The following is a 23,090-nucleotide window of genomic DNA, read 5'->3' as shown; positions in this document are numbered from 1 at the left end:
AATCAGTCCTTGGATGGAAGATTTCAAAGCAAAACCCTAGGCAGCTGCAATTCTATCCCCTCTCAGTCAGAACTGAGGGCTTGATTGTGCCTGGCTGCTCCTGAGGAGTTTGAGGGGAGGGAACAAAAAAACCTCCCTTGTACTCTTGAGCAGTGGCCAGGTAAAAAAATCGAAGTTCACATGTTCATGAAAGTGCAGGGGCTGCTTCTTTTCAGCACCCTCTCAGCAAAGGTGAAGCAGGGGAGGGGCAAGTACAGAAGAAATGGGGCTTGTCGGGTATACAGGAAGAAATATGCTGCACCCTCTGAAGCAGTGGGTGCATCTCTAGTGTATGTGGGGAGCTCTGAGGACAACACTGTCTAACTGAAGCAGAATTCCTCCTGGGGAGCCCTCTAGACAGAACAGCGCAGTCCCAACACAGGCCAGTGTTTATAAGGCATAACTAAGCCCAAACCAATTCCTCAATACATTTTAGGGAGAACTGAGCTGATGAAAGTCACCTTTCAGATGAGATGCAAAACTGAGACCCACAGTACCGTAGCATTTTTTCTTAAGAGTGGGGTTTTAGAGGTGGTGCCTGGCTAAATTCCAGTTGGGGATTTCGTTTTTGCTACTTAAAATGTCCTTGTTAGTCATAACTGGGGAAAGTGTTCTTTGTTTCCTGTCGTACAGTGTTGCGCAGAGCTGTGATGTGCTATTAACAGGTAGCCTTTCAGGGATAGGTGAAATGATCCCTGTATATATTAAGTTCCAGATCCTGCAATCAAATCTACTAGCAGAGACCCGAGCTTGGCTCTACATCGGCCCAGGGTTTCACACTAGTGGATCAGATTGCAGGTTTGGAGCCTTTGAGATCAATTTGCTGATATCTTTAGAAAATAGGTGCCATGAAAGTCAGTTGCTGAAGAAAACATCTAGTGATCAGTGGCATTTATGCACCCATTTTAACTGTTGTTTTTTTTTACAGAAATATTTGGCAAAAGTATTAAGGGCCCAGTTTTGAGAAAAGAGGCCTGAGGTTTGTGCACAAACAAGTACGCTCAGTTACATGCACAATTATTTCAGTTGTGAGTGCACACCAGGTGATTGCACAAGCAGCAGACATCTAACTGTGCCCAACTCACCCAACCTGAAAACAGGATATTGATGGTGCACCCCATAAGGCTTTATGGAAATATGCTTATGAATGTATATATGACAAAACTGGAATATGTTTATGCTATATATGCCATGTAACATATCTCTGTAAAGGTTATGATCTACTGAATATATTAATCCTATTTGTATGCATGTATCATGTTTGTATTCGAAGTTATGAATACTGGCTGTGTACTGGCTTGATTTTTAAGTAGCCTTTGTAAAGCATTTGGTCTGCTTCTTGAGAAAGGAATGTGCAAATTAAGTGCCCAATCAAGAAGCACTTAAGGGACAATGGATTTTGGAAGGCTCCAATCCACATAAGAAGTCTACATGAAGATGTTCAAGGTAGCAGGTAAGCAATGGCTGCTGCCTGTAAAAACTGAGTCATGCATGGACCTGTGACTTGCCCATGTGACTCCAAAACTCCATCTTGGAGCTGGACTTTGAATAGGAGAGAGGAGGGGATCTCCACCCACAAGAGAAAGTCTATTTAAGCCTGTGGAGACCCCTCGATTTTGTCTTCAGCTGGCTAAACAGATAGCCTCTCCACCCCCAAAGATACCTGAAAGAAACTGGAACAAAGGACAGTAACTACAAGGGGTGTGAGTGATTGCTGGACCTAGACTAGAAGGAGACTAGTCTGTAAAAGGAAGCTTACTAGAATTCCTCTGAAGGTGAGGTTTTATCTGTATTCAGCTTTCTTAGACACAGACTTGCATGTTGTATTTTATTTTGCTTCACATTGTTCTGTCTGTTACCACTTGGAACCACTTACATCTTACTTTCTGTATTTAATAAAACCACTTTTTACTTATTAATTAACCCAGAGTATGTATTAATACCTGGGAGGGTTGGGGTGGGGGAGGGCAAACAGCTGTGCATCTCTCTCTAACAGTGTTATAGAGGGCAAACAATTTATAAGTTTACCTTGCATAAGTTGTATACAGGGTAAAATGGATTTATTTGGGGTTTGAACCCCATTGGGAGTTGGCCCCCTGTTAAAGACAGGATCACTTCTTAAGTTGCTATCAGTTAAGTCTGCAGCTTTGGGGCATGTGATTCAGACCCTGGGTCTGTGTTGGAGCAGATTGGCGTGTCTGGCTCAACAAGACAGGGTGCTGGAGTCCCAAGCTGGCAGGGAAAGCCGGGCAGAAGTAGTCTTGGCTCATCAATTGGCAGCCCCAAGGGAGTTTCTGTGATTGTCTTCATTTTTTGCACATTTTTGCATATGAATCACAGACCTCCTTTTGTTTAAAGTGTGACTCTGAGACACTGTCAGTATTTCCTTTAAACTACTGTACACAAAATGGGCAACTAAAGCTCCTTTATCAACTTCTCCCACAACATAGTGCTACTGTTTAGAATGTTTTTATGCCTCAATCAGGGATACCAAAGAAGGCAGTAATTCACACAATGTTTCTGAATGAAACTGTCTAAAAATACTCTCTCAGCAAAAAAAGGGATTGCTTCTGGATCACTGATAATTGAGAATGAAATTTGCACTGTTCCTTCTCACTCAACTTCAGACTTCTTTCAGACTTACAGCAGAAAGTGTCATGCTATGTCTTCAAGCAGTTACTAGTTCAAATCTCAACTGATCCATCACACAGGTGACATTTTTCAGGAACACTAAATTGTTTTTAAAAATCTAGACTCTAAAAAAATCATTTTCCCACTTTAAGCATAAGAACATGAGAAAAAGAAGAACTGACTGAGCCCCATTTTAAGTACTTTTTTGGAGAATACACATATTGGAGGATTTTATCTTGGGCTGTTGAAGGAAAGTAGAAAAGTTTTTGTGGACAGAGAAAATTTAAAACAACAAAGTATGTTTTTTGTTTGTTTGTTACTGAAATTATTTTCCTTATCTGACAGCATAAATTAAAACAGAAACTGTAAACATAGTCCTGTGAAGAATATGTTGGCTAATCAATAGTCTCTATTAAAAAGAAAAAGAAAAAAAGTGTTTCCCCCTGAATTACCATAGATCAAAGAAGTAAAAAGGAAATAATTGAGGGAAAATCTCAACAGCTGATCAGTGGAAGGGAAATGTAATAGTACAGGTGCCCTTGAAAATCAATATGGGGGAACCTGGAGAAGAAATATCAAAAGTGCAACAAAAACGGAAAATATAGAAAAAGAATCCATTACTAGTGACAATGCATTTACCTCAGGCCCAGATAAAAGAGAATGGAAAGAACTCTAGACAGACTGCCATCTTTTAAATGTTGCCTTCCATTTGTCAGATCATAATGTTTTAGCTGCAAAGATATTTGGGGATGTTTTCAATATCTTGGCAGCTTTGTATTTGCAGGATGCAGGATAGCCTCAGAAAAATCAGGAATGTCCTGCAGAACGCAGCACAGGAGGCAAATTTACCTGCCATGCTCCTCCAAAAAAAAAAAAAAAAGTATGGAAGTACAACTGAATGCAGATATGGCAGATTTCACACACAGGCTCTTAAAACATGTAAATACCACTTCTTCTGATTAAATCAGACCAAAATTCTCCACAGCCGTGCACCTTGTGTGGTAATTTACACCTGTTCAAAGTGAATACATAGTAGACATTAAACCCTACCATTTCAGAATGACAGTGATTTATATCTAGATTGTAAAGTTATTAAATAATACACAAAGGACAAGGCAGGAAAGAATCAGGTAGATTTTCACTAATTAGTTCAATAGAATCTAGAGATGGAAAAGTTCATTTAGGCATCTAGTCTGTCTCCGTTCTAATGTAGGATTGCTCCCCATTGTACATTGACTAGGGTTTTGTATACACTAGTTTTAAATATCATAAATGATGGGGCTTCTACATTTTCCTTCAGGCAATTTTTACAGGCTAATAAATCTCACTGCCAGGAAGACAGTGATTTTGGGGGTTCCTCACTGCAGGTGAAATTTCTGTCTGTCTCTACTGTGGCTTGAACAACAGCAAAGGTGATTGTCCAGATTTGGAAAACTACCTGGGCTCTGAGGTCTGAGTGCAAGCTGAGAAACTGAAGATGGAACTGTGAGAGGACAAGAAGGAAGAAAGAGATGAACAACTCAAAGAGGGAGTACAGTTTAGCAAACACAAAAGTCAAAGGATGTGAAAGTTTCGTATCCATCCTCCACCACCATCAAATGCCATGAAAGAAGTACCACAAACACAGAAGAAAACATTTATCAAAGTAAAAAGCATTATTGACACTGAAAAGAAACTGTGCCAAGCCAAGAAAGACCACATAGGTTCATTGGAAAGATCAATTGCACCTCCTGGTGGCAAACAAAACATTACCAACCTCTAATGTGGACAGATGCTTTTCCCACTTTGAAACAAAACAAACAAAATAAGAAATAATTTTTATTCATTTTAATATGTAACCTATGATTTACTCAAGAAGCTTAGAAGATTGTCTGTCTGATAGAATATCCATTCCTGTTTTAGAAACAATTAATGTGCTGTGTACATACAATTAAGGCAGATCATTGCAGGAGGTGTGCTATTAAATAGGGTTCTGGTATTGCTTGGATGTCTCTCTAAGTGCATGCAGAGAGAGGGAGAAAATTGGCTCATGACTAGTATCAGTGTCTTCATCAACTAAAAATTAACCAATACCTCCTTTTTTCAGTTCTGTACTGCAAATGAGACATGCCACAAAAGTGAGATCTGACATCACAACTGATACATCACCCCTGTCTCCACACCTATGAGTTATTTCAGCCAACCAGGTTTTTGATATAAAGCAGGACAAGGCTGAATTCTAGGTTCTCCTTTAATTTCTTGATCCCAGTTAGACAAGGGGGATAACTTGTCATAAAGTTGGCTTTTCCACAGTACCTTCTTTGGATCCCCGAGAGGTCGATTTCTACCCGCCGATTCAGGCGGGTAGTATAGACCAGACCTAGGTTTCACTGCAGGATCACCTTCCAAAATCTCTTGATGCTGCCAAGAGAAAAAAGATGCAAAGAAACTGTTCAGAAGAGAGAAATAATAATTAAAAAAAAAAAAAACACAAGAGCAGCTCTGTCCTGATGAAGTGGCTGGAGCATGAGAGTGGAACCCCCCATTTCTGTTCTTGGGCACTTATTCTACCCCATCCTGCACCAGCTGCTTTTCGGTCTCAGAGACTTTACCTTCATAGGACTCTCTCTTATTAGGGAGGATGTGTATAAATTAACATAAAGGGATTCAAATTCTTGTAGTATATCTTTGGTTTGCGTAGTATCTGGACTGCTGGTTTCCTTCCAATAGCGATATGAGTTGGTGGGAATTAATACAGGTCTGTCGCATCTTATGCACATTTAACATGCGCGATTTCAGCTTTACACGGTCGGCAAAAACAAAAGAAAGAGACAAATAACAATTTTAATACTGTACCTGTAGTGCGGACGATTCCACCTGCCGTTACACTCAATGTAATTTTGACTATACATGATTTTCGCTTTACGCGCTGACTGTGGAACGTAACCCCAGCGTAAGATGCGACAGACCTGTACTGCTAACTGAACTGAATGCAATTCTCACGTTTCCTGCTGCACTCACAGAATTTTGGTTTCATGAAAGTGATGTCAATGGACTGAGCTACGAGTGAGGAAGCCAAAAACTCACTGGCCTGAGACAGATTATTGCTCTTTTTGTTATTAGGTTGTGAATAACATTAAGGCTTGAGTCTTCTCTCACTTACACTACTTTATGCTAATGAAATGCCACAGACTTCAATGGAACTAGTATGGGAGGAAATTTAGGCCCTTGTGGCCTTTACATTGACTTTGGTGGGCTCTGAACCAGGCCTTTGGATTCTAAGGAGCCCCTTACTTCTGACTATTCTCAACTGTCTCAACTGTCTCTGAGAGCCAGACTGAAAGGGAAACATATCACCCTTATTCAATGCTATGCTCCGACAAATGACAGTGATGAAGAAGTAAAGCACAAATTCTACCTTGCACTACAGGCAGAGTTAGAGAGAGTACCACACCACGACCTAATTATCGTCATGGGAGACCTGAATGCCAAGGTCGGTAAGGACAACCCAAACAATGACAGAGCAATGGGAAGACATGGATGTGACACCATGAATGAAAACGGAGAAAGGCTTGCTGATTTCTGTAATATGAATGACCTAGTCATTGGCGGAACCCTATTTGAACATAGTGAAATTCACAAGCTGACATGGTGTTCTCCAATTGGCAGAGATAAGAACCAGATTGACCATATCATGATCAATGGCAAATGGTGACTCTCACTGACAGAAGTGAAAAAGTGAGAAGGGGTGCAGATGTTGGCAGCAACCACCACCTTGTGACAGGCTCCATCAAACTAAAACTGAGATATGTGGGTCCACCAAAAAAGGGACATAGATATTATGACATTGACAAGCTAAAGTCCCCTAAAATACAGAAAGCCTTCAGTCTGCAGTTAAAGATCAGGTTTCAAGCACTTGCAGACCCTGATGAACAGGAGGGGAATGCAGATGAGGAGATCAACAAGAAGTGGGAGAAAGTAACAGCAATTTATAATCAGAGCAGTGAAGCCTGTCTAGGCTACAAGCAGAAGAGACTGAAGGAGTGGATTACACCCAGCACATGGAACGCCATAGAAACCAGACGAGCCCTGAAGAAAAAGGTTATAGACACAAAATCCCAGAAGCTAAAGGACAAATACCATGAGCAATATAGCAAGACACACTGGGAGGTCAAACGCCTTGTGAGAGTGGACAAATGGCATTATATTGATAATCTGGCAACACAAGCAGAGGATGCAGCTGCTCATGGTGAACAAGGAACTATCTACAAAATGACGCAGCTTATCAGTGGTAAACGGCAGACACCAAACACACACTCTCCTCAGGAACAAACAAGGACATCTACTAACAACCGAAAAAGAACAAGAAATGCGCTGGACAGAGCATTTCAAAGAATTGCTGAACAGGAAGCCACATAAAGAGAAGCAAACATCCAGGAGGCAGAAGAAGATCTTCATAACAACACAGACACTCCAACTAAGGAAGAGATCATTCAAACTATTAAATCCTTAAAAAATGGGAAAGCTCCTGGCAAGGATAACTTGAATGCAGAATTGTTCAAAGTAATCATAAATTAGCAGCTTCTATCCTGGCCCCTCTATTTACATCAATCTGGGAAACAGAAAAAGTGCCAGATGAGTGGACCAATGGGGTCATAGTGAAGATACCAAAGAAAGGAAGTCTCAGCGATTGCAATAACTAGCATGGTATCACATTTTTATTATTGCCAAGCAAAGTATTGTTTAAGATCATAGTCCAGCTTATATCAGAGGCAATTGATAAACTTCTCAGAAAAGAGCAGGCTGGTTTTTGGAAAGGTGTGGATGCACAGACCACATCTTCACTCTACGAAACTTAATAGAGAAGTGCTTAGAATGGCAATGGCAACTCTACATAAATTCCATAGATTTTGAGAAGGCTTTTGATAGCATTCACAGGACCAGCCTATGGCGCATTCTGAGAACATATGGAATTTCTTTCCCTATAATCAATGTCATCAAAAGCTTCTATTTCAACTTTACATGCAGTGTTGATCACAGTGAGCTCAGTTTTGAAGTCTGTTTTCAGACTCTCTCTTTTCTGTTGTAAAATAGCCACCCGCAAGTCTGTCATTGAATGACTAGACAGGTTAAAGTGTTTTCCCACTGGTTTTTGAGTATTATGATTCCTGATGTCAGCTTTGTGTCCATTAATTCTTTTGCGTAGAGACTGTCTGGTTTGGCCAATGTACATGGCAGAGGGGCATTGCTGGCACATGATGACATATATCACATTGGTAGATGTGCAGGTGAACGAGCCCCTGATGGTATGGCTGATGTGATTAGGTCCTATGATGATGTCACTTGAATAGATATGTGAACAGAATTGGCATAGGGCTTTTTTGCAAGGATAGGTTCCTGGGTCAGTGTTTTTGTTCAGTGATGTGTGGTTGCTGGTGAGTATTTGCTTCAGGTTGGGGGGTTGTCTGTAAGCGAGGACAGGTCTGTCTCCCAACTACTTGTGTTAAACAATTGTATTTAGCTGTGACATGGAATAACTTTCCCAGACCTGAAAAAGAGCTCTGTGTAGTTTGAAAGCTTTTCTCTTTCATCAACAGAAGTTGGTAAAATAAAAGATCATGCAACTTGTCTTCGTAATATGGTGGGACCAATATGACTACAACAGCACCACAAATGTGAGGATAGAATCAGGATTAGATCATAATAGTGACCACCATGTCATTCCAAAGATGATTTCTGGCTTTATGCATTCAGATGGGCACACCCTGGGGGTTGCTTTTGGATAAGATTTGGTGACTATGGGGGTGAAAATTACAAATGTCATGGTCAGATCATCACCTCCTGTAATTTGAGGTCAGGGTTCACCTCTGCTCTGACTGAGGCAGAAGTGAATTTGGGAGGCCCTTTTTCTCTCCATGAGCAACTACAACAACTGAAATCAGATTAGGAATCCCAGCTAACAGTTCCCAGATTTAAATGTCAGAGTCTTGTTGTCAGAATGACTGCTTGTTGAAAAAAATAAAAAGTATTGTGTTTAACTGAATGGGGGGAGGGATAGCTCAGTGGTTTGAGCATTGGCCTGCTAAACCCAGGGTTGTGAGTTCAATCCTTGAGGGGGCCACTTGGGAATTTGGGGCAAAATCAGTACTTGGTCCTGCTAGTGAAGGCAGGGGGCTGGACTTGATGACCTTTCAAGGTCCCTTCCAGTTCTAGGAGATGGGATATCTCCATATGTGCTCAGAGACATTGGTGACTGGGCATAGTTTCTAAATTGAGCAAACATACATTAAATAAATCTCTCTGGGTAGTTTCAAAAAGCAAACATCAGAGGGCACCACAGTCTTTCTAAATATGGATATAACCTTGTCTCTCATAACTCCTAACAATCAAACAATAATCATTTGAAATGAGGCAAAGCCACAACACTTTATCCAGGTTCAGGTACAGATTTTGAATAATCTCAAAATTTGGCAGTGTTTGGATTCTGGGTTCCCATTTGAGATATTGCAGAGGTAAACCCTAATCACAAAATTCAGATTGGGGTTTGTTACCGATTTGAATTCTGATTTAAAGTTCAGTGTTGCTCAGATTAGAACATTTGGTTCAGGCTGATTTGTATTATTAATAATTACCTGATTAATTAACCTCAACAAGTTAGGCCATACTCCTGACTCCTGTATTTCTTGGCTCAGTAAATTTGTCTCATGTTTTATGTATGTGTGGAATACTACAAAGGACCTATATGTCTGCATAAGATCTCTTGCCATGCTCAGGACATATATCTGTGTGTACAATGTATGTTAGAACATTGTACATGAGTTCAAAAACTCATTAACATAAGTGTTTTGTCTAATGTACTATTAATTGGGGAAACAAAACTAAAACAGGAAGTTGTCACAGCTGGGTTGTGGGCAGCCAGACCTAATAATCAGAGCCAGAGTCCACAGTCATGAGACTGGAGTCAAGATTCAGCTGGGTTGGGATACTGGGAGGTCAGAAGCAGGAGATGATTCAGAGGTCAGGAACCATAATTCCACCACCAGGAGTCAGGCCAGATCTGAATGCTAGGAGAGCAAGCTGGAGAAGCAGGAGCAGGTGACAGGAAGCACACAGTCCAAAAGAGGGTGGAGCCCAGTTGTTCAGACAGCTTTTTATTCCTACTGCTGGCTTAAGTCAGGCCAATCAACTGCTCTGGGAAGTTGGCCAATTGGACATCAGGGGTGGAGCCTCACACTGGGGCTGGTCTTCATGGGTCTCAGGTAAGCTGTTGCCAGCAGGCTGCCACAGAGAGGATTGAAGCATGGCAGCTCCCATGAATCTTGCAGGCCTGGATTTGAGATTCATGGGTTGTGACATGTAACGGGGTTGGGACTCACCACCATAGCACCTCCTACTGGTTGTTCTGGGAATTAGCTCAGTCCAGTGGAGCGCCCCCTCCTAGTGGTGTACTGACCGTCATCTTGCCCTTGTCGCTCACCAACTCGCAGCGTCCTCTTCAGGACCACTGCCCTCTGGCAGTGCCCCCTCCATCTTTCCTCACCCCCTTCCGGGGGGTGGGGTGTCAATCAGCAGTCTCCTTGTCCAGCCACCGTAGTCAACCACACACCCCAAAGTCTAATCCCTCCCGTCAGGGATCTGGCGTGGTCTGTATTGGCCACTCCCTACAGCCAATAGCTAGATGTACTGCAAGGGGGTAGGGGGGACCCAGGCCTGCCCTCTACTCTGGGTCCCAACCCAGTGACCCTCTGGCGGCAACCTCGCTGTCCTCCTACTCTCCCCTCATCTGTCCGCTTCCCTGGGCCACTTCCCCTACGGCCCCTTGCACCCGCTAGGCCCTTCCACTCAGGGCCTGCAGCCTGGCAGGCCTCAGGCTAGAGCTTCCTTCTGCTCCCTGAGCCTGGCCAGCACTGCTCTGTCCACAGTGCTAGTCTCCCAGTTTGGAGATAGACCTTCCCCTCTTGAAGGCCTAAGACAGACTGACTGCTCTCTCCCTGTGCAGCCTTTTATAGGGCTGAGCCTGGCCCTGATTGGCTGTCTCCAACCTGGGCCCTGATTGGCTCCCAGTAAGCCCTTCTCTGATTGGCTGTGCATCTGCACAGGCCCACTGGCCTGCCGCAGCCCATAATCTCAGGGAGTGGGGTAGCCGCCCCACTACATGACAGAAATGTGTTAACCTACATTCTGACCACTTGCTTGCAGACAAATTGAATAGAGTGAGGCTCTCACTAAATCAAGGCAAAATAAGTGTTGTGAGCATTTTGTCATAGATTATTGCCAGCAGAGTTAGATGATACAAGGCTGAAATAGTATTGGCAGCTAGTGGCCCATTTATACTGGGGTTCCCCACTTTGCTAACACAGAAAGAGGAGAGACAGATTCTGTTCACTGTGGGTATCGGAATAGCTGTGTGTGCAGCTTGGTGGTTCTGTTAGTTGTTGCTATTTCATATAGATTTATAGATAAGGCCAGAAGGACCACTCTCATCATCTAGTCTGACCTCCTGCATAACACAGAACATAGGCTATTCCTGAATTAATTCCTGTTTGAACCAGAGCAGATCTTTTATATAAACATCCAATCTTGATTTTAAAATTGCCAGCAATGGAGACTCCACTATGCCCCTTGGTAAATCGTTCCAATGATTAATTACCCTCACTGTTAAAAATCTACACTTTGTTTCCAGTCTGAAATTGGTTAGCTTAAACTTCCACCCATTGCCCTTGTTATACCTTTGTCTATTAGACGGAGAAGCCCATTATTAATTATTTTATTCCCTGTGTAGTGCTTCTGGGCTGTGATCAAATCACCCCTGAACCTTCTCTTTGTTTAGCTACATAGATTGAGCTCTTTGAGTCTGTCACTATAAAGGCATGTTTTCCAATTCATTAATCATTCTAGTGGCTCTTCTTTGAGCCCTCTCCAATTTGTCAACATACTGTATATAAAATAAGGAAAATAAATACATGAAAGAGCATATATAATTAAGCCATTTATTGTAGACATTACAAAATAAGTAGGTCTTTTTTCTTCACTGAGGATTTAAAAGAGAAGGAAGTAGCTTGGCAGATGAGAGAAAAGAGTTTATTCCAGGAGCCAGGGGCTTCATGATAGGAGGCACAGAGATGTTTGTGGTGGAAATGGATGAACAGGGCATTGAGGCTGGCATTCACTGGTGGAGCAGAAAGGCTGTGGGGAAGATAAGAGGCTGTATCAGATAAGTAGGGAGGGAAAGAGTTATGTTGGTATTTGAAGGGAAGGACAAGGGCCAGATCCTCAGTTGTTGTTAATCATTGTAGCTCCACTAAAGCCAGGGCAATTCACTCCAGTGAAAGAAGGTGAAGTAACCTTACCTCGAATAGCACCCTTATACCCCAAATCACACCGCAAAAGCAGAGGGCAGAATTTCATGGCAATGCAGTGACCCTGGCAGACCAAGAGGAATTCAGGACAAATATTCAGCTATGCAGACATGATACGTTACTACACTAGACATGTACTTTCACATAACCCTATGGACCTGCCTAAAAGAGAGAGAGCATAGAAGGGACAGAAGGATTACAGTGTCTGTCTATGAAGTGTTATTGCTGTACAAACTATAAATAATATTCATAATTTGCTTATTGTATTAACTACAAATCTTGTATAATATAGTGTTTTGTTGGTTCATTGAAAAGGTATCACATTTTTTATATGAAAAGAGCAAGCCTCTTTATTTAAAACTTTGCTATGCTTTGTAATATTCAGTATGGGTTAATTTTTTTCATGCTTTCTCTCCATACCTCCCTGTCCTTTCTAGTGCTCTTTGCATAAGAGAGGGAATGGCTAACAAATAAAGGACAATTTAGCAATGCATGATGTTATTTCTAAATCCATATGTTATGGATTCACTGGGATATTTGCAGTTCTCATCTAGTTGTCATGAAAATGTTTAGAACACAGATTTGTGAGGAGCAAGAGATAGGAAGGAAAAGAGGGTGTGAAAATAACTCTACACAACATAGCATACACTTAAGTCCCTGGGAAGAGGATGTGTGAAAGAATAAACAGCAAGGAGGTAGGTGTGGTGGTGGTGGGGGGGGGGGGGGGATGCAGTGGGGGTGGGGGGGTGTAGTCACATTCCTTATGCACTACTGGAATTTGCTCAGATTCTAATCTACAGTAATGAGAGCACTATAAGAATCTGAGGAGAAGAGAGAATAGGAGGCAGAGTACAAAAAGAGAAGCTGAAATTCCAAACTCTCCTGTGGAGTAATGCATTTGCTGTATAGTCAGAGTGATTCCTTTGAGGGGAAAGGTTTTAGCAGCAGCCTCACATGTTCTTTGAAGCTTTTTTCAGAAAACACGCTGATGTTTTACACATGGCTGTGTGAATTACATTCTCCATCATCTATAATTTAGTGCTTGCTTCTCCAACATCAAACTCATCCTCCTCGCTCCTCCCCTGAAATTTGGAAGCACAAGAGTGTCTGAAAGTTCTTCATTCCAGCCTCAAACTGCTGCAGGAGCTCCACGCAGAACTGGCTGCAAAATACCCATCCACCCATCATCATCACTACACTCCATAAACAAAATCTTTGAAAGGATTTTTTTTTTCCAAAACAGATTCTACCATCAAAAAAAAAGAAAAAAAAAGCAGAATAGCTTCAGGAGTAACTTTTTTAATGAAATGCATGGATTGTAAAGAAAGTACAGACTGCACTTTAATAATTCTGAGGAAAAATAATGTTCAGATTGGGTAAAATTGATGGATAGGATTCTGTATCACAGTATGTATATTTGTATTTATAACCTTTTAAAAGTTAAATTGCTTTTTTAATAACAACTTGTTTCTTATTGGTGGTACTGTTGGATTAATCATATTTTCTTAAGTAATGTATATTTCTAGATTTAGAGCTCTTGCATGAATAGTTTACAAAACTGAAATACATTTGACGAGCGATCCCTTCATTTAGAAAAAATGTTTTACTAGTTTTTACCTCAATGCAAGTGCAGTTTAGAATGTCTTGTAATTTTTAAAGTTATATATTTTGTTTCTAAATTCCAGTGCAGTGCAAACAAACCCTAAACATCTCTAATGTCAATAAACGTATGATTAAAAAGTAAGAAACCTGAGGAAGAGCTCTATGTAGCTTCAAGATGGTCATGACAATGGAGTTTTAAATCCATTACATTAATTTATTAAAGTTCAATTAATTTAACAGTCAATTGGCATTTATTAGGTTACAGGACAATAACTGTCTTAAAGCAAAATTAAATGTATTTCTAGGAGACATTAATTTACAATTTGGCTGATATGGAAAGCAGAAGCACTCAAGGGCCTATTCCAATGGCCTGATCCTTATCCCATTGACATCAATGGCAAAATTCCCATTGACATTATTAGTGAAAGTGTGACTGTGCCTGTTCCTTCAGTTCGTGTGAGACTCCTAGCTTGATTTCCAGCCCAAAAACGGTTCAGAGAGGTTTGAATAAGTGTCTGAATTCCTCAATATTATTTAAGCAATTTAATACTTAATCCAGTTCCATTCTACACCTGTTTTTTTTCTTTGTTCCCCCTTAAGCTCAAATTAAACCTCATTGGAAACTGAGATTTTATAAATGTTCTGCAGACTACATCAACTCTGTTGTGTCTTTCATCTTTAAAGTAAATAGGCTATGTGACAGCTAAATTATGGAAATCTACAGAAGATACATGACAAAAATACTAATGAATCTGACTCCCTTTTCTTTTCTTTTCTTTTCTTTTCTCAATGCTCTTAGTTAGTTGCTTCAGAAAAAGTGCTGAGTGCCTCTCTTTGAGGGCCATGGGAGCACAGTGTGCTTAGCTCTGTGCAAGCAAAGGTCTTGCATGATATCGTTCTAGTGGAGGTGGTCATCATCAGTGGGTGGGTGGCCCCAAGGTTTCCAGCAGGTGAGCAGGGCTATCCTTCCCTGACCCTAACCCAACCCCAAGCATATTCCTAAACTGACAATCAGTATTACTGGCAGTTACAAATTGAGTCATTGGGTTTTCACAGAAAACTTCATTCTGGGCAGCCATTTTACTCAATATTGAATCCCACAGTCTCTGACTCTACCCTCTATGTAGCAGTACTCAAAACATCATAGATAAATAGCTTTAGCCTTCCTCAGAAGCAAAGAACAATGACTCTGCTTGGTTACCCTGAGTAGAAGCCCTAATGTGGCTCTCAGACCAGGCTCTGCCATGAGACAGCATACTGTACTACCAGTCAGACCACTCATGCAGCCAAATGTAACTGTATTTCTTCTTTCCACAAGGGGGTGTCCTCCATGGCCCTATCAGAGCCTCAAAGATCACTGTCCACACAGTTTAAAAAAAGAGTAATTTCAATGCAAAAGGGAAAAAGGTGGGCTTAGTATATTCAGGTCTGCCAGACCTTTGCTCATTGTAGGAGCAGGAAAGGGGCAAAGGTGACTTCCCTCACGCCAGTCCTGTCCAGGGACCATTTTTCCCCTCTCATTTCTAGTAATCTGTAATTATTCCAAATGACTTAATTCCAGTTGTTCTCAATCTTGTAAGATTTAAATCTCTGTATTTTTCGGTTATATATTAAGGCTGTTTATTACAGAAGATAAAATTCCCATTTAAAATAACATCAAGGCTTGTAGTCCAACCTTTCAAAGCTGTTTGCTGTAACTAGTCAAGTCTAGAGCACATAAACTAACAAAATGTATCACAAGCCTGGTACATGCAACCAAATCAAAACAGAAAATCCCTTCTCAGCTACATTATATCTTTGATTTTCTTTCACCAATTGTTACATAGGCTCATTTCATTTTCTCAGCTCAGATAAACTTATGAATGTTGATTAATGGACAGACACAGAAGATCTCTATGCAAGTGAATGTGTATTACAACTAAGTAGAATCTATGGTGCTTATTTTTTGTATGAGCACCCGCTTTCAGACTGCAACACAGCAACAGAATATTTCTAGGAAGGCCAGTCTTTAAATTTTGTTTCTTTGGTGATTCAGAATATTTTTGTTCAGTGGAATTTGAGAACTTAGAATATAACAGAGGTAAGATATGAAATTGTGTAAACACAACATTAGAACAATTTTACTGCTAAATGCTAGAAGCTACAGACCTCTTCTGTCATCCTGGCAGTACATTACATTCCGGAACACTCAAGAGCAGCTTTGTTTTAAAGTTTTCCTTGATTTTTCAGTGTATTTGCCATTACTAATGTACAGAACTATAACTGTTGCAAAATATAAAGGAGGCATTTCAGTTCCCATTTAATAATAATTGGGAAAATAGATTTAATAACCATGCTACCATTGAGTTGCCACCATAAATATGCAAAGGTTTTTCATCTAAAATCAATATAAGCAAAAAATTTCAGGCAAGCACAATCTTCTAAAATCAAACATTAACCACTTCCAAATGACAAATCATTCACTCACACCACTGTAAATCAGGTGTGAGTTCACTGAAGTCACTGGATTTTCACAAGTGTAAAAATTGGATAAATCAGAGTAGAATAAATCTCTCATTCAAGATATATCCAACCACATTGCTTCCAAGTACTCATGTACCACAGTGATAGACACACAGAGTGAAATTCACCTGTATCCTGAAGGCCATCTCCAAGTCTATTCATTACTACAGCTGGTCAAAAAATGCCAATTATTTTTCTGAAAAAATTAGAATTTTTTGTTTTTAGTTTCACATACTTTTTAAAAGTTCTGACAAACTGTTTACAGTAACAATGTTCAAAATTGCTTCAATAGACAAGATAGTTAAAAAAAAATATCAAAAAGTTGCTCATTTTAGCCACCCATCCTCCCCCCAGTTTGGTAGTGCTGGGCAGTCTTAGAAACAGGCAGCACAGCACTTTCAGTCACTCAATGAGGGGGGAAAACTACTCAGGGATCTTTTCTTAAACACACTTTCTGTTACAGTTTGCTCTGTATTTTAAATCTGATGTTTTAATTCATTTAGTTTTCAATGAAATAATTTAGCTACCCTGAAACATGCCAGATCAACATGGCTAGAATTGAAAAGCCTTTACTGGACTAGAAACAAAAATGTAGCTGAGGCAGCAGCCACCAGAAACTTCTTCACAGAACCTTTATAATGGCCTCAGCCTAACCTGATAGGGGTATTTAAAACGTTTGGTTACTGTTGACCTGGACAACTGTCTAAAAAGCAAGTAATAGAGGTAGAGGCCCATGTTCATATCACCAGGGCTGTGCACCTCCTGTTAGGCGGGAGTGCCCTCAACTCTCATTGGCTCAGAGGAGTCACTCCACAACTCAGGAAACAAGGCCCTCAGTGCTTAGCCTCTCTGATCCCAGCTGTGATGCCCATGTTATGTGGAGTCTACTGGGAACTGGAATGGAAACATCACGTGCATTTCACATAGACCAGCCTCTAAGCTACTAAGCTTAGTGAGTCTAAAAAGTGTCTAGATAGATAGATATTATTGGACCAATTTCTGTTGGTGAAAGGTACAAGCTTTTGAGCCACAGAGCACTTTTCTTCAGCTTTATACCCGTATAAGTTATACGGGTATAAAACACTTTCTATAACTGCATCTGCACTAGGGCTGTTACTGTCATAACTATTTTGCAACTAGTAAGTTCTACAGCCAGGTTTATGTATTTCCATTTTTTCATCCTTAGTTGCTCTGTCCATTCAGTCCAAGAGGCCAGGTTGAGGCCTCTTTGAAAATATGAAATATGCATGTTTTCATCTTGTAAAGTGTTACACTCATCAAAGTCTATTTCTTAGTATGGTGTGATATCTTTCACTGACATTCGTTTTTGTCTCTGCACATGCAGATAAGAAAATTGGGTCAAGCTGGCTGCCCGGATTTGAAGATAGGTCTTCTGTTCCCTACACTGAAGCTTTAATTTATGAAGTGTTCAACATGCATCTTAGATGCCTTTCATGATTCCTCATTGGTAAGTATTTAGTAAAAAGTTTGCAGTCTGTATTGTAAAAAACTGTTACATTGATAATTTTCCATAATAATTATGATCGTAGCTTTTAAAGATATTACACCATATTAAGAGTTTTTTATTATTTATTATTATTTAGGCCAATATAAAAACTGGAGCCTAAAGTTAGGATCCTAAATCCAGAGATGGGCATCTGGCTGATTTTGAAATTTGTTAAGCCAAGGATCGGCAACCTTTGGCATGCAGCTTGCCAGGGTAAGCATCCTGGTTTGTTTACCTGCCGCATCTGCAGGTTCAGCTGATCGCAGGTCCCACTGGCCGCGGGTCGCTGCTCCAGGCCAATGAGGGATGCGGGAAGCGGCGGCCAGCACATCCCTCGGCCCGTGCCGCTTCCCACAGCCCCCATTGGCCTGGGATAGTGAACTGTGGCCAGTGGGAGCCGCGATCGGCCAAACCTTCAGATGCTGCAGGTAAACAAACCGGCCCGGTCCACCAGGGTGGTTACCCTGGCAAGCCGCAAGCCGCATCCCTGTGCTAAGAACTCAACAGCTCTCACTGGCTTACAGAAGGTTTATCTGATTCACCTAAATATACATATTTTTATATTAGGATGTAACTATGATTTATATTGTATTTTTTCTTTGTTGCTTAAGAAAATAAATAACATTTTCATTAAAAGAAAGATAGGAACAAAACGCAAAGAAATGACAAAGGGTTCTTATTGTCTGAGTGTTTTACAAATAATTTGTATTGGTTGATTTTTTAGTATCCTTGTTTTCTTGCAGTACCACTGAAGATATTGTATTGAGTGGATATTTTATTGCCAAAGATTCCTGTGTTTTCATCCATCAATATCAAATCAACTATGATGAGTAAGTTGTATTTTATTGCCCACTATGCAAGGTTATCGCAAGTTTTAGACTGTATGTATCCTGAATATCCAGACTCTCCATGATGAAATCTGTATAAAGACATGCTTCAGTTAAACACACATTATTTGGCACAATGCAGGGGGAACTTGGTAAAATTATACAGCCTGTGTTATGCAGGAGGTCAAACTAAATGATGTAATGGTCCCTTATGGCATTAAAATCTATGAATCTATATATTTGTTATGAGATCAATCTCTTACATGTAGTGACTTCTTTGAGAGATCAAAACTAGACAAAAGATCAGTCATAAGAAAGAAAGAGATCTTGGAGTCGTTGTGGATAGTTCTCTGAAAACATCCACTCAATGTGCAGAGGCAGTCAAAAAAGTGAACAGAATGCTGGGAATAATAAAGAAAGGGATAAATAATAGGACAGAAAATATCATATTGCCACTATATAAATCCATGGTATGACCACATCTTGAATACTGTGTGCAGATGTGGTCGCCCCATCTCAAAAAAGACATATTGGTATGGGAAAAGGGTCAGAAAAGGGCAACAAAAATGATTAGGGGTATGGAACAGCTTCCATATGAGGAGACATTAATAAGAGTGGGACTTTTCAGCTTGGAAAAGAGATGGCTAAGGGGAAATATGATTGAGGGCTATAAAATCATGACTGGTGTAGAGAAAGTAGATAAGGAAGTCTTGTTTACTACTTCTCATAACACAAGAACTAGAGGTCACCAAAGGAAATTAACAGGCAGGTTTAAAACAAATAAAAGGAAGTATTTCTCCACACAACGCACAGTCAACCTGTGGAACTCCTTGCCAGAGGATGTTGTGAAAGCCAAGACCATAAGAGGGTTCAAAAAAGAACTAGATAAATTCATGGAGGATAGGTCCATCAATGGCTATTAGCCAGGATGGGCAGGAATGGTGTCCCTAGCCTCTGTTTGCCAGAAGCTGGGAATGAGCGACAGGGGGTGGATCACTTGATGATTACCTGTTTTGTTCATTTCCTCTGGGGCACCTGGCACTGGTCACTGTCAGAAGACAAGATACTGGGCTAGATGGACCTTTGGTCTGACCCAGTAGGGCCATTCTTATGTTCTTATATAAGTTATTAATTATTACCTATATGCTCTGTGATCATCATTTGCATTAACTTGAAGCTAAATAATTGTGACCTATATTGGAAAAATAATATACAAATACAAATTTTGTTAAGTCCCTCCCTCCACGCAACTCTTAAGGCTTGGTCTACACTATAGGTTATGGCAGTATAACTTATGTCGCTCAGGGGGTTGAATTAGCCACCCCCTTGAGCAACATAAGTTACACCACACTAAGCACTGGTGTGAATACCGCTATGCCGATGGGATAGCTGTAGCGCTTCTAGTGTAGACTAGCCCTTAGTATCAGATGCATTTCACAGTTATTGCTTTCTATGTTTCTTCTTTGGTTCATTAAAGAACTTTACTGTTCTAATATAAATCAGTCTTGCAAAATACATAAGAATATACTTGACTAAACAAATATTGAGAGGTTTACTTTTTTAAATTACCAACATTAACATTCTGTTATTCTGTGACTATTAGGGACAGATCCTCAGCACCCTTAACTCCCATCACAGGCAATGGGCTTCCAGGCTATGATTCAGGAAAGCACTTAACCACATACTTAACTTTAAACTTTAGTGGGGCTTAAATATATGCTTAAAGCTAAGCACCTGCCGAAATACTTTCCAGATAGAGATGCTTTCCTGAATTGAGGCCCAATTAGGTCAATAGGAATTTTGCTGCTGGCTGTCATTTGAATACAACTGAGCCCATTGGGAGCTGCAGGTTCTCAGCACCTGAACATGTTTATAGTATATGAAAAAAGCATATGTTTTCTATTGTTCTGAAGAAAGAGCTGTGCATGAGTCAGTTAGTAAAATTAGAGATGTATTTTCATGCTATCTTAGAGCCTGATGCTCCAAGGAGCTGATTGCCCTGGATTTGCATTGAATTCATTGGGTGTTACAGGTGCTCAGCACCTCATAGAATTGAGATATTAAACTATCAAATACCTAACAGTGTAATGTTTATTTTTAGAAAATTATAGAAGAACCCAGGTTTGTTTAGCCCTGAAAGATTTCTTGATGAAAATAGACAAGAAATCAAGGACCTAGCTGAAAAGTAATGATCTTCAGGATTGACAAGAGGAGGTATCTGGAAGAAAGCTTTGCTCACGTGGAAATATTCATCTTCCTAACAATGTTACTAGACAGACTGAACATCAAGCATCCGATAGGCCACAAAATAGATCTAGATCTACCATTGATCTAACTATGAAACCTAAACAGTTTTAAATTGCCATCTCTCTACACATAAATTTCAAGTACATTTTGGTCCCAATTTTGAATCAGAGACATACCCATTTGAAAATCTGGGCCTTCATAAACAATAGGGGGAGTTTAACAATTGCTTTTAAAAAAGGACTTAAATCAGGGTTTGTGTACACAGAGCAGCAATTTGGGTGTGATTTCTAAAGTACACTAACATGTTGTGTGTTAACTGGTATGTGTAGACCCTGCTGGTGAACACAAAAGATTCCCTAGTGTACTTGAATGTAGTGGTGTTTCAAACAGTACTACGTGAAAGCATGCTAGGAACCCTTAATGTGCACCACCAGGGTCTACATGGACCAATTAATGCACAACACGTTAGTGTGCCTTAGAAATCACACCCCATAGTGCGCATTGCTGCTCTATGTAGACAAGAGAAGCACATAAATAAGTATTTGCAGGTTCAGGACCTATATTAGTAATCAGGCTAGTATTTATGGTAATTTTCTGAGATTTATACCAAGTAATATCATTTGTGCATCCTTTCAACCCTTAGTTGTGTACTACGTATATGGCAGTCATTAGCACAATCAACTTATTTCCACTCCCTACCATTGGCTAGACTCTCTCTTCCATCTAATACAGGGAATAAAAGGAACGGCTACGTTAGGCCTGATTATTCTTTTATGCATGTTCTGCATTAGTGTAAATTCATTGATTTCAATAAAGTCATTCCTAGTCTACACCTGTGTAGTGAGGAGAGAGTCAAGCAAGATATTTTTTCTGTTACACTTCACAGTATGCCAGATTAATCTCCCTCTTTTATGCTGTGCTGTTCAACATTCACAAATGAGATCTACCCACTTCACCGCTTTCCCATTACCCTGTCAAAAACTGAAATAATCCCTTAGATCTGGATGTCATTTTCTGGGGCATAGCCATAGATACATTGTGCTGATGCAGAGTCTCAAAGCAGGCCCCCTCCACTCAACTTTGAAGTCCTTCTTCCACAGTCCCTGCCTTTTTTGCCACCCACCCAAAATATTCACCTGATCCCTAGCCACCCTCTTCTAACTTTCCTCCACACTGGTCCCTGGTTCTGCTCCTGTCCATGTCACCCTCTTTACTCATGTGAATAGTTCCATTGAGATCAATGGAATTACTCATGGTAGTAAAATTAAGCTTAAATGGAAGTGTTTGCAGGATCAGGGATATAATTAGGTATGGAGATTTGTTATGAAAGAATTTCAAAATTTCAGGCTTGTCCAACATATATGATGTCCATACAGATTGGACAAAATGACTGGTCTGAAATGTGTTTAAATTATAGCCTTGTGTCAACAGCTATTATCAACAGTGCAGACAAAGACAGTGGAATAATAAACAACATTCAATATGTATTATGTTGACATTAAGCACTGAAATAGCTTGTGAACCAATTATTTTTATTATCATGTCTAAAGTGGAAGGCAATAAAATAGATCTGTGATTAATAAAAAGGCTTGGCTCCCTTTCTTTATGTAATGCCAGTACGGAATATGAGCATTTCTTCCAAACATGATACAATAATAATTTGAGAATATAAATGTCAGTGTTTGTAGCAACAAAGTACTCAACTACTGTGTTCAATTTAGATCATCCTATCTCAAAAACAAAGGTCTAGAGGAGGACAATGAAATTATTAGAGACATAGAAATGTTTTCTCATGATCAGAAATTAAAAAGACGAGGACCATCTAGCTTAGGAAGTTGTTAAGAGGATTCATAATAAAGATATATAAAACATGGAATGGTATATAGCTAGGCAACTGGGCATTTTTTCTTATAATGAGAATATATAGGTCACCTAAGTAAATTTAAAGGAAATACATCTAAAAGTAATTAAAATATTTACTCCAAATTGCATAATTAACCTGTGGAATACACTGCCACAGGATATTAGTAAAGCAACCAACTTTGTAGGATTCAGTAATGGATTCTATATTTATATGATTAACAAGAATACAATCTACTTTTATTGCAGCTAGGATAGACATTTATAAGGGATATTAACCTTCATACTTAAGGACATAAGTCAAAGTAAAAATCATCACTACTAGAAAGAGGTGAAATCATATTTTTCTTTTTCTTTTTTTTTAAATTGGAAAATTTAACAAAGGTTAAAATTTCATAAGAAAAACAAATTGCAAAATTTTATATTGCAATGGCAAACATTTCCAGCTCCCACCAGTGCTGTCTGTATAAGCAGAGACTGTAGCAACTGACCATATCTACAACCAGCTGTACACTGTGAAATTTAGCAAATTATTAT

General features: G+C 40.0%; 1 protein-coding gene across 2 annotated transcripts in view; it reads left to right on the top strand.

Annotated features, from left to right (window-relative positions):
• LOC128839623 (cytochrome P450 1A5-like) overlaps positions 1–23,090 on the top strand; it is a 44,680-nt gene that overhangs the window by 10,725 nt on the left and 10,865 nt on the right. Inside the window, exons 1-3 of one of the 2 annotated variants that reach the window (XM_054032767.1) lie at positions 12,862–13,415; positions 17,458–17,580; positions 18,363–18,449. The gene's annotated coding sequence lies outside the window, so the exon portion shown is untranslated. Of the gene's footprint in view, positions 1–12,861; positions 13,416–17,457; positions 17,581–18,362; positions 18,450–23,090 lie in introns of those variants that run through there. The other variant, XM_054032768.1, reaches the window with a different exon arrangement.

The sequence above is a fragment of the Malaclemys terrapin genome, chromosome 6 (assembly GCF_027887155.1).
Source record: "Malaclemys terrapin pileata isolate rMalTer1 chromosome 6, rMalTer1.hap1, whole genome shotgun sequence".
Classification (NCBI taxonomy): domain Eukaryota; kingdom Metazoa; phylum Chordata; order Testudines; family Emydidae; genus Malaclemys; species Malaclemys terrapin.
The sequence above is the reverse complement of the archived record's forward strand: the minus strand, read 5'-3'. Positions and strand labels throughout refer to the sequence as shown.